General features: G+C 49.9%; 1 non-coding gene across 1 annotated transcript; it reads left to right on the forward strand.

Annotated features, from left to right (window-relative positions):
* Positions 1-11075: 11075 nt before the first annotated feature.
* On the forward strand, positions 11076-11240 carry LOC149356590 (U1 spliceosomal RNA). Its single transcript, XR_016291989.1, has one exon. It is a non-coding gene; the product is annotated as a U1 spliceosomal RNA (small nuclear RNA).
* Positions 11241-12170: the final 930 nt, after the last annotated feature.

Genomic DNA, 12170 nt, shown 5'->3' on the forward strand with positions numbered 1-12170 from the left:
CCAAATGGCGCTGCAGTCACCTAACCTCCAATACGCACGCATCAGCTAACCTCCGCTTTTTGGACCCATGTCAGGGCACATGAGGAGTTTCTCAACTTATGCGACAGTACATGCTTGACAAAATGATTGCTGAGGCTGAAAGACAGGCAAGGGCAAAGCCAGAACGACTTGTCGTGCTCACCACTTAAGTACGATAGGCATGAACGAGTCCTTGGGTGACCGCTCGAGTCGCAGTGTCATGGTTGCTGTACAATTGAGGCTCTCGTAGACGGCCACCTCGCAACGGTCTCCGGCCACCACCTGGTCCACGGCGCAGTGCAGGCCTAGCAGTCGCCGCAGCTGAGTTGCTGTCGGCGTGCCCCAGCCGGACTCCAAACAATGGACGCGCAGCGTCATCTCCCGGCAGTCGTCCTGCCGTTTGCGAATGCAGAACCTGGACACCGATGGCGTCGGCCCCGGAAGCAACAACGGCTCTGAAGGAAGCGTCATTGCGGCAGATGGCTATGCTGCCCTTTCAAACTCTTCGCCTGGCTTCTGCGTTGAGTTCGACTATGTCTTCTTCTGGAGCGGCAGTCAAGCTAGAAGACCAAGGGCCAGACGCGGAAGTGCTCGATTTCTTGGCCTTTGATACGAGCTGCGAAGAGGTTTTGCACAAGTAATTATGGTTGAATTCAGCAGCTGCATCGTGGGCGTCAGTGACAGCGCTCCTGATGTTAGGCACCACGACTTCGTTATGCCATAATAGCCGGGCATGCAGTTAACACGGCAATACCACTTCGGGAAACATTAAGCACCGCATACTTCCAGTCTTACTTGGAATGCAGAGGCGGCTAGGCAATCTACAAAGGAGGAACATCTCGCAAAACGTCCTTAAAGTCTGCTGTAAAAATCATCGGGGTATCGGGATTCAAGCCAAGTAGTTTCCACCGATCAGGGAGATTACCTACTAATGTTAAGGTCTTGGTAGTCTACCTAGGCGACTAGCTAGGCGATGGGCGACTGCCACTTAGGGCACAGCTACGCCTAGGTGGCGTAAGCAAGGCACCTATAGGTCGATTACAAGCCGGCAACTCAGCGGTGTGCATTGTATAAAGGACCACAGTATGGGGCACCTAGGTCGATTACGGGCCTGCACGGCAGTGGAGTGCCTAGGGTGAATAATGAACACATGGGGCACCAATACCCCTAGATAGCCAAGTTCGATTACGGCCCAGCATCGTAACCGGCCCGGCATCGGCCCGGCATGGGGTGAATTACCAACATGTGGGGTCCCACTCGCCCACGGGTGCATAAGTTGATAACAGCCCGACACGGCAGCGGAGAGCTTCGAATGAATGACAAGCACGTAGGCCAAAACTGTGTCAAAGTGGCCCAGTTCGACCACGGACCAGCACCGTAACGGAATGCTTCTGATGAAGGACGACCACGTTGGGCATTGCTAGGCCTTAGTCGATTACGGCTCGTCACCGCAGCGGAGCGCTTTGGAGGAATAGCAGCTACGAAACGCCCCTTCAGTGAGCGCCGAAATCATGGCCCGAGAGCGGTTTCCCATGCTCGTCTGCATTGGCATGAGGCTAGGTAACGAACCGGAGACCTTGTACTCGAGCAAGAAGGCGCAAACTTCTAAAAAACGTTGCGGTTCGACTACCTCTCCTGGCTCGCTGCTTCCATCGATATAGTTGAAAAAGAGTAAGGATTCATGAAGGCTCAGAATGGCATTTGTTCCAACCCTGCGCGGCATAAAAAAAAAAAGGTCCATTGGTAGGTCAGGTGAAGCTTATACATAGGCGGCGTATTCGGCCGTTTCAGTGACGGTGGCGGCACCACGCGGTCTCTTTCTCAAGCAGCGAGCCGGTGATCGCTCTTCCCTCCTGGCGACTGCAGTGGTTTGTAGCTTGAAGATGTGCTTCATAAATGAGAATAATTTGCTATTCAACGGTGTGTGAATCAATGAACGTTCGAAAAAACAAAAACGCTGTTCCTGCAAGTAAGTAAAAAGTGCGTTAGGCAGGTTGGTGAGATGTTTCAACCCCGTGGTCCGTATGTTTTTCAGCGACGTAAAGTTGACTCCATGATACTGCGTCGTCAGTGCGTACCTGTTCGGAGTTTACTGTATACGACCATCGCAGCGAATTGCACCTGCACTAAAGCAGTCCAGTGATTAAACAATGAGCGGATGTGAAGTACACTGTTGATTCCAGAAGAGTGCGAATACGGGCTGGTTGGGACATGTGTGAAGAACTGGAAAAAACAGCGCAACGTAAGACGAGACAAGAGAAGGACAAGCACCAGCGCTGGTGTTTCCCCTTCTCTTGTGTCGTCTTCCGTTGCGCTGTTTTTCCCATTCATCATCATTATCATCATCATCATCAGCCTGACTACGCCCACTGCAGGGCAAAGGCCTCTCCCATGTCTCTACAATTAACCCTGTCCTTCGCCAGCCGCGGCCACCATATTCCCGCAAATTTCTTAATCTCATCCGCCCACCTAATTTTCTGCCGCCCCCTGCTACGTTTGCCTTCTCTTGGAATCCACTCCGTTACCCTTAAGGACCAGCGGTTATCTTGCCTTCGCATTACATGCCCTGCCCAAGCCCACTTCTTCCTCTTGATTTCAACTAGGATGTCATTAACGCAAGTTTGTTCTCTCACCCACTCCGGGCGTTTGCAGCAAACAAATATTCTTCCTTCATTCCCGTAAGTATTTCACTACATTGCAGCTGGTCATTACGGCTGTGATCCAGCTTCAGTCGATTCAGGTATAGATTAAACGCGGCTTTCTGGCCACAGCCGCCGTGGTGACAGTCGTTATGGTGCTCAGCTACTGACCCGAAAGACGCGGGCTCGATCCAGCCGCGGCGTCTCATTTCGATGGAGGCGCAATGCTTGTGGCCCGTGTGCTGTGCGATACTAGTACAGGGTCTAAATTCCTTAAGCACTACGCTACGGCGTCCCTCATAGCCTAAGTCGTCTACGGACGTTAGACCCCATAAAATCCAAATACATCGTGATTGCGAAAAGGCGGTATGAATGACAAGAATTTGATTTTCTAGCCATTGAGCTTCATGTTCGTTTCTCGGATATAACCCGCAATGCGGCTGAATAATCGCAAACGTTTCTCGTGTCCGTTTTTGTTGCGCCTTCTTACGACCAAAAACAAGTACCAGCTAGCCCCGCAACAAGTTCTAATTGGGTTTATTGACAATTTTGGCTGTTCCATTAAGCTCAAATGGTCTTCCAGGCGGCCACACAGTTCCGGTTAACGCATCTCAAAGTCCTACTGGCCTCACGTGCTCTGGTGACATACAGGGCGTTTCACCTAACATTTTACGCAATTTTTAAAAATAGGGCTTTTGAGTTAGGAGAGCTCTTTGATCAGCGAAGTATTGTGCTAACAAACAGGCTGGTTAACTAATATTGAATAGCTAACTTTTTACTATTACTGTTAGGCTCCTTAATTATTGAGAGGCGTGTAGCCCACCAATGCGAAGGCAAGATAACCGCTGGTCCTTAAGGGTAACGGAGCGGATTCCAAGAGAAGGCAAGCGTAGCAGAGGGAGGCAGAAAGTTAGATGGGTGGGTGAGATTAAGAAATTTGCGGGAATACGGTGGCCGCAACTGGCGAAGGACAGGGTTAATTAGAGGGACATGGGACAGGCCTTTGTCCTGCAGTGGGCGTAGTCAGGCTGATGATGATGATGATGACGACGATGATGGTGATAATGATGTGCAGCCCACCGTAAGTAACGTCCATATCAGATTCTAGAATTTCGAAAACGCGGTTACCCTCGGCGCTGTGGCCCAACGATATTTGGCTACATCGCGCCAAAATGCGTGCGCTTTCGCGAAGCTTGTAGGCAGAGCAACCTCTCCAGTGCACACATCTCGTGGAAATAGGTTTGGTTTGATTTATGGGGTTTAAAGTCCCAAAGCGTCTCAGGCTATGATGGAAGCCGTAGTGAAGGGCTGCGGAAATTTCGACCACAGGGGATTCTTTAACGTACACTGACATCTCACAGTACACGGGACTCTAGCGACCGCCGCGGGCGGGATCGAGCCCGTGTGTTTCGGGTCAGCACCCGAGCGCTGTAACCACTGGTCCACCGTGGCGGCGTGGAATTAGCAACTCCGAGCCACAGCGCCGAGGATATTCGCGCTTCCGAAATTCTGGACTGATATGAATATTAATTACGGTGGGCTACACGGCTCTAAATAATTAAGTAGCCTAAGAGTAATAGTTAAAAATTAACTATTGAATATTACTTAAACATCCTGCTAGTTAGAACTTCTTAACTGTATTCTGGTAACCACCGCTGACAAGCTATGCCAAAAAAAGCGCTCTTCTAACTCAAAAAGCCTATGTTTTAAAAAATCTGTAAAAAAGTTGGAGGACGCTTAAGCTTCGCCTTCAAGAGTGGAACATGACAGCCTATCGCAGCCTGCCAGGGAGTCCGCCAACGCCATCGCCCGCTCGGCGCGACTCCTTGCCCGTTGGACAAATAGCTCAAAGTCAAAGTCAAAGTCAAAGTCATTTTATTCAGGCAGCAGTAATAGGTGCCTAGGAGGCAGACATAAAGGCAAATTAATGCCTGACTCAGTGTCGGCCCCCTTCCCCCCTTCCCAAACACATCACTCAACAGCAGGTACAGTCAGATCGTTAAACAAAGTTTCGATCAACATAAAAGGAACACATTAATACAGCATAGTATACATGGCTAAGTCATACTGCGAGGAAACAAACAGCCAAAATAAATCGCATGCAGTAATAGGCAGAGAAAATAAACAAGCGGGAACAATAAAACATTCACAACAAAAACCATCTGGTGTCTACTTGGAACTCGGAGTGTTTTGGAGACCTCTCGACAAACCCAATGCCACAAACGCCAGCATAGCTTCCGCGCCGAACGAACGGCCAGCAAGCCGCAAGCTTCGTGGTGAACGCGCCTTGGAAGTGCGCGCTGCGTTGTTCGCCGCTCACCGCGTGGTTCCTGCGTCCCCGCACGGCCCCACTGCGCCCGAACGAGACGAGCGGGAGGCGCTGTCGTCGCGCGCTCTCTGTTGGGGCAGTGGCGTTAGTACATTGCGAGGAGAAAGTTTTAGTGGGCGCCGTCTGATGGCGCTACGTGAGCGCCGATCGAAGAGGAAAAGTAGCGGGCTTCTGGGATTTTTCGCTCACGGCCAACGAGGCCGACATCGGCTTTTCTGCGACACGGGGCCCTTAACGCTCTAGCGTTAATATTAGATGAATCACCATGTATAGTAACGAAATCTGTGCGACCACTGCAGCTGGTGCGAGCAGTCTTGCACAACGTTACTAGAACAAACTCAGTTTCACAGCTCCCCATACCGCCCAGCGGAGAAGAGTGTCCCAAGCGGCGGTCACGAGAACTAACGGCGCTGCAGTCGAGTCTTGCTCCCTGCCGGGCGCGTCGTCTGCTACACGCAGCGCGGAAGCGTGGAGCGGCCGGCACATATGAGGTTTTGGCGCGCTGCATTCGCGCTCTACATGGCTGCAGTTAAAATTATACTTCCATTACGGCACCTGTTGCTCCGAAGCTGCGTGTTATCTTGGAGAACACGTTTGTGTGATGCGAAATTAGGCTGTTAATTTTGTGAAAAAATTGCAAAAACGCTGAAATGACTCTCCGTGGAGTCATCGTTGGGATACCCGGTATTGCATCCCGGTGCAAAGCAGGTCAACATGAAGAGGCCCGATGTCACAAAATACTAGCAAAAAATTCAGGGGCCACTTTGACGATCTAAAGTGCGCGAGGCGAAAGCCTTTCCACGCAACTTTGGTCGCACGGCCGTTGGCACACACGAGGCGGCTATGGGGCGACTTGGTTTGGCTAGCCATGACAAATTGGGTCGAGACTAATTAGTCATGACCCATGAATAACTAGTCATCATTAATTACGAACTAGTCTCGTCTGTTTAATGACTGGCTAGTCATGACAAACCAGTCTTGACTAGTCATGACTAATCAGTCATAACTACTAATGGCTGGTTAGTCATTAACCAGTCATGACTAATTAGTAATTGGTCTTGATTAGTCATGATTAACCAGTCATGACTAATGGCTAACCAGTCATGACTAGCTATGACTGGTTAATTATAACTAGTCATGACTAATTGGGTCATGACTTGACCCATGACTTACTAGTCATGATTGGTTATTGACTAACTAGTAATGTCTGCTTAATGACTAGCTAGTAATGACTAACCAGCAATGACAAACCATTCATGAATGGTTAATAAAAAACTAGTCATGTCTGGTTAATGACTAGCTAGTCATGACTAACCAGCGATGACAAACAAGTCATGACTAACCAGTCATAACTAGTCATGACTGGTTAATGACGAACTAGTCATGATTGCTTAATAGCTAACCAGTCATGACTGTTTAATGACTAACTAGTCATGACTAACCAATCATGACTAATTAGTCATGATTTGTTATTGACTAACAAGTCATGGCTAGTTAATTGATGACTGCTTAATGACTAGCTAGTCATGACAAACTAGTCACGATTGGTTAATGACGAACTAGTCATGAATGGCTAAAGACCAGCTAGTCATGACCAACATTACTAGAACTCGGTTCTAGTACCGTTGGTCATGACTAACCAGTCATAACTAGTCATGACTGGTTAATGACTAACTAGTCGACTGCCTAATGACTAACCAGTCATGACTAATGTGTCATTAGTCATGGTTAGTCATGGCTAACCAGTCATGACTGACCATGACTAACTGACCAGTCATGACTAGTAATGACTGGTTAATGAATAACTAGTCATGGCTAACCAATCATGACTAACTAGTCATGTCACTCATGACTAGTTAGTCATGATTGGTTAGTCAATCACGTGTGATTAATGACTAAGTCATTAATCACTCATGACGAGTTAGTCATGATTGGTTAGCCAAGACTAGTTATTAATTAACCAGTCATTACTAGTCATGACTGGCTAATGACTAGCTAGTCATGACTAACCAGTGATGACAAACCAGTCATGATTGGTTAACGAAGAACTAGTCATGATTGGTTAGCCATGACTAGTTATTCATTAACCAGTCATTGCTACCAATAATGACTAACTCCTCATGATTTGTTAATGATTTCATCAAATGCCAAATGAGTAGTTAGTGACTTCAAAGGTCAAAGGCCATGGTTCGATTCTCAGCCTCGACAGTTTTTTTTAAGTAGTGACACCGAAAGGCGGACACATCTGCCGACACGGCTGTTAACGACAGTATGAGGCATTAAAGGCTTTCGCCTTAAAATTAACCGAGAAGCAGACGACAGAAAACGGCTGTCGCGAGCGCTCTTTTTAAAAAGGGCGCAGCAGGGCCAGCGAGCCGCACCGAGCGGCGACGAGGGAGCAAGACTCGATCGCAGCGCCACTAGTTCGCGCGACCGCCACTTGGGACAGCTCTCCGGGCAGAGCTGTGAAACTGAGTTGGTTCTAGTAACGTTGGTCTTGCACTCAAGACCAGGTAGGCATTCCTGATGAAGCGCTCGCGTGGAACTCGATACACAGCCTCAGTGGCGGAGAAAAAATTACCGACGATTACGTTACTTCCTAATGCGAAATTTGAGCGCAGCAAATAAGCTGTTTCACCTTTTCGATAGATTGAGGCAAAGAAATCGAGCAACACATGTATGCGCTATCACAGAATTTTTTTTTTCGCAGGAAGAGGGGGGAGGGTGGCGGCGTGTACACCCAGCGGCAAACGATGGGGGCACAAGCGCGCGCAGCAAGCGGACAACACGATAAAGGGAGGAGGGAAGAGATAGCAGCGACTGACTGATGCCGCTGACGCCGATAGTGAGTCAACCCCAGCTGCTGAGTTGGTTTCAGGGACAACGCCGCCGATGCCGACACAAACAATATGATACCCTCGCTTCCGCAGCGCTAAGAACCAGGTCTAGCCGTGGGAAGGTGGTCACGTATTCGTCGACGTGTCGGGGCCTACGTGAAATAACCGGCGCGTCGGCAACTGAAGAGCACCCTATCCGCCACACAAGAACAGGGGGGGGGGGGGACCCTTTCCTCCTCTTTCTGCATGGCGGCGACAGTGTTCTATGCAGTCACGTTATCTTGACTCTCTAGCGGCGTCAGCGGCATCCAGCGGTATCAGTCGGTCGCTGCTAGCGCTGGGGGGATGAAAGGGGGGCGGAGCTGGTTACGAGGCCGACGACGACGCCAAACCCAGGAACGGACGCCAAAGAGCTGCGCTCTAAAAATTACTCACCTTAGGCGAAACAGTTCGCAATCCCTCGTTGAACTGAAGCGTCCCTCGGAGCAAAATAACGCAAGGCCGCAAGCCCGGCGATGGTCTGGCGCCGGTTTCGTGTGGACGCGTAGCCCCTTGGCACAGCGCTAGGCCTAGTTGCCGGAATCCGAGAGCTGCCGTAACACACCGTGCGAGCGTCCTTCTTAGAAGCAGGCGTTCACCGTTCTCACGAGGTCATATCTCGCGGTCCTTCGCCACGAGCCACACTGACACGAGCCTTGTGATGACGGTGATGATGTCGGCGCTAGAGGAAAGAAAGTGTGCTGAAATGCGCGGTTGCGTCCTTTGAGTGAAGGAAAGCGCACAGTAACCGTCTCATATTTCCGAGGACTCGTTAGGCGTAGCCACAGATGTCATTGTCGGGAGGACAGAAAGACTCGGAACAGAGCCCGGAGGGATGCGGGTAGGCAGGGCGGTGGAAATGAAAGAAGAAAGGGAAGAAGAGACCACGGCATGAAAATTTTCTGATGTATACCACTACACCTTGGCCAATCCCCCCACGTGGGTATGTGCCATTATAAAGAGGCGAAGAAGAAGAAGTTGCCAAAGCTGATTTTGTAGCGTGAGCTACACTGGCCGAGGTTGAGCAGTTTCGCGTGGCTCCTGGAGAGCCGTGCTGCGCATGCGCGAGGAGCAAGTGACGCGACCACCCACAGTTGGCGTGCCACGCCGCGCGCGAGCTCGCCTTCCTTTCCTTAGAATGATCAGAGTGTAAAACGTCGACACCGCCAACGCCAATGAACACGACGAACACCGACGGCCTATGGCTTCAGCGCCGCGTTTCTGGCACAACGTTGTCAATGCCAACGCATGCAGCGCACACCTGTCACTGCCGCCACATAGCTTAAAGCACGATTGAGGTGTCCACTGTTCTAAGAGGGCAGTTATGCGCCTTCCCTCTGGTTCAGGTGTCCACCGAGATGTGAACACCTCGCCCTCACCTCACGCTTCGTATATCCTAGCATAGCAGAGCTAAGCCACTGCCAATTTTTCGTTATTAAGGCGAAAGTTTTTAATGCCTCGTAGTGTCGTTAGCAGCCGTGTCGAAAGCCTTTAATGACTCGTGCTGTCGTTAGGAGCCGTGTCGACAGCAGTCTCGGCAGATGTGTCGGCAGATGTGTCCGCGTTTTGACGGGTGTCCAACGAGATATGCGAGAAAGTTACTGCATAATTTCCTTTCCTCAAATACAATTTTCAGTTTCTTCATTACGGCCACTCTTTCTTCTTTCACTCAACCGCAGCAGCAACAGAATGGGCGGTAGCAGCGAGTCATGAAGGTTTTTTCTTAAAAGAAATGAGGAAGGCAGATGAGACTGGAGATGTTAGTGCGCTGTTTTTCGAGTGAATATATATATATTGGTTACTAATGCAGCTTTTATGTTCATTTCAGTGGTGCCCGTTCCTGCACTGTTTTCCTTTTTCAATGTGGAATTTTATAATGGCTTTTGGAGCAGCTACCCCGCAACCAGTATGCTAACTCAGTGCTGGCGCCTGACCATGCTTGAAAACGCTGAAATGGTGCGCTCTCAAAACAGTTTTGTTTGGTATAATGGGAAGTATTGAGTAAGATACCGGCGATACTGCGACAGAATTTCACGCTGCAGAAAGCCAGCATACTTATGCATGCCCAAAGGTGGATGGGCAAGATAATATTGGGAATATTTCACATTAACCCACCCTTGGCCAGGGCTTTAATATGACAGCTTTGTCACCCGGATGCTGTCGAGATAGCATATAAAGCATTTTTTGGAGTATGGGAGGGTAAGTAATGAGCACAGAATACCCGCAGCGAGTGCTAACGCCTCGAAGACTGAAATTGGTTCTCAAAATTTTCTCAGCTAATCCACTGCAGCGTTATACCAGGTAGAATGCTGGTAAAACACCTTCACGGAGTAGCGTAAGGGTGAAACCGACCGCGACCTTTCCTACAATTTAAGCTCCTTCACCAAAATTTTACAGCAAGGCGCTTCTAAAAGTAACGCCAAGCCTACACTGTGGACATTTGCGCTATGCCAAATCACATTGATCTACAGAGACAAGAAGCTAAACGTGCCGACCAAAGCCTCGCCAGCTGCCCCTCTGACCTCCTCCTGGACGCTCCTCGTGTGGACCATTCTTCTTTTTGCGGCTATGTATGCGAAATCGGGCGCCGTCTGCTCGGTGCACCTGTCACAGCATATGGCGATGATCAGAGGCAACCATCCGTCCTATAAAAAATGAATACATGAAGCCAACAGCGACGTGGCGATCCAAACAGCACTGCTAGCCCCGCATAGACAACTAGCTGCGGCGCCGCTGCCGGCGCGGTCACCGGCCGGAGTACGTGCACTGACATCGCACAGTACACATGCCTCTAGGACTTCGTCCCCATCGAAATTTGACCGCCACGGCCGAGATCAAACCCACGTCTTTCGGGTCAGCGGCCGAGCGCCATTACCTCTGTTCCACCGCTACGCACCCCAACTGCATGCGAAATCGGTCTGTTACGATTACACAGTCTAAAGACTACCACACAAAGATCCCTGGAGAAAAGTTATCTCGCAGCACAAAGTAATAATGGAGTTTTCTTCTTCTTCCCAAAACGTTGGCTCTTGCTCTGCGAATAGCACGCGTGATCGCTAGCTCAGGGTAAATGCATAGCGTGAGCGCGTGCACTGCATTCTCCAGCGCGTAGCGTTCGGAGATACCATTTTTTTTTTCAAATAAGGTGCTCCTTTCACCTGAGAATCTTTAGTGGACTCTGGACCGGCTCTCAGAGAGCAGGAATTCGGAGTCACACTTACCTGGTGTTGGAAACTCAGCCATCAACAAAGCTGAGTTCCCGGGTTGAGGCCGGTGCATTGCACTGCGGCAGGCTGAAGCCCGCCTCTTTCCCAAACTGGGGAGTCTGGAACATTAAATTTTTGGTAGTGGGGGTTCGGCAGGCACCCAGAACCCCCGAACTATTTGAATCAAAAGGGAGATCTATGATACCTTCTTCGCAATGAGGAGATCAGTGATATACTCGTTAGGATCGAGGCCGTATGAAACTATGGTTATAGGCTGTAGAAAAAGGGGTGCAGTTATTAGTAGAGTGCGCGGTGAAAAATTATGGATGATTAATATCTTCGGCAAGACTAAAAATTAAATACACCATTGAATAGGTGATGCGGAAGCCCATTAACGATTTAGCGGTTAGAGGGAAAGGAGAGGACTTCAGTATATCTTTGCAGAACAGATATTCGGCTTTAACTGAGCTATCATTACGGAAACCGCTCACCAGGATACTAGCAAGCTACCTGTGCGGACGAAATATCTGATTAAAAAACGCCAAAGCATGAAGGCGTCTAACCCCACAGACAGAATTGAACTGGCATAGCTATGTAAGTTAATCAAAAAGCGCAAGGTAGAAAACATAAGGAAGTTTAACATGGGGAGAATCGAGCATGCTCTAAAGAGAGAGGGAGAGAGAAAACATTTATTATAAAGGAATTCAGGCCCGCCCCTGAGTCTCCGCGCGACCGCACTGCACTCAGGAGTTATGTTTTTAAGGCCTATAAAATTTACAGCCCCTGTAGTGGCGACGGTCTGCACAGCCGGGTCCTCCGAGCACAGCAGGGTCTCCCAGTGCTCCCAGGCCTTCAGGTTCTCTAGGCCCCGCGGCGGAGGGCCCGCCGGGCAGAGGGAGATGATATGGAGGGAAGAGGCGAAGGGTTCTGGACACAGGGCGCAGGCAGGAATGGGGAAGGATTGATTAGAGCGGGCTAGGGTAAGGCGAGAGTGTGTCTGCAGTCTCCGCCAGTGTGTTGCGTGTTTGTTATCTAGGGAGGGATGGGGCGGCAGGTAAAGCTGACGCGAGGCTCTATAGGCCTGTGTCAGCTGGCTGAATGA

This window comes from Amblyomma mixtum, chromosome 3 (assembly GCF_055824585.1).
Source record: "Amblyomma mixtum isolate Tamu chromosome 3, ASM5582458v1, whole genome shotgun sequence".
Taxonomy (NCBI): Eukaryota; Metazoa; Arthropoda; class Arachnida; order Ixodida; family Ixodidae; genus Amblyomma; species Amblyomma mixtum.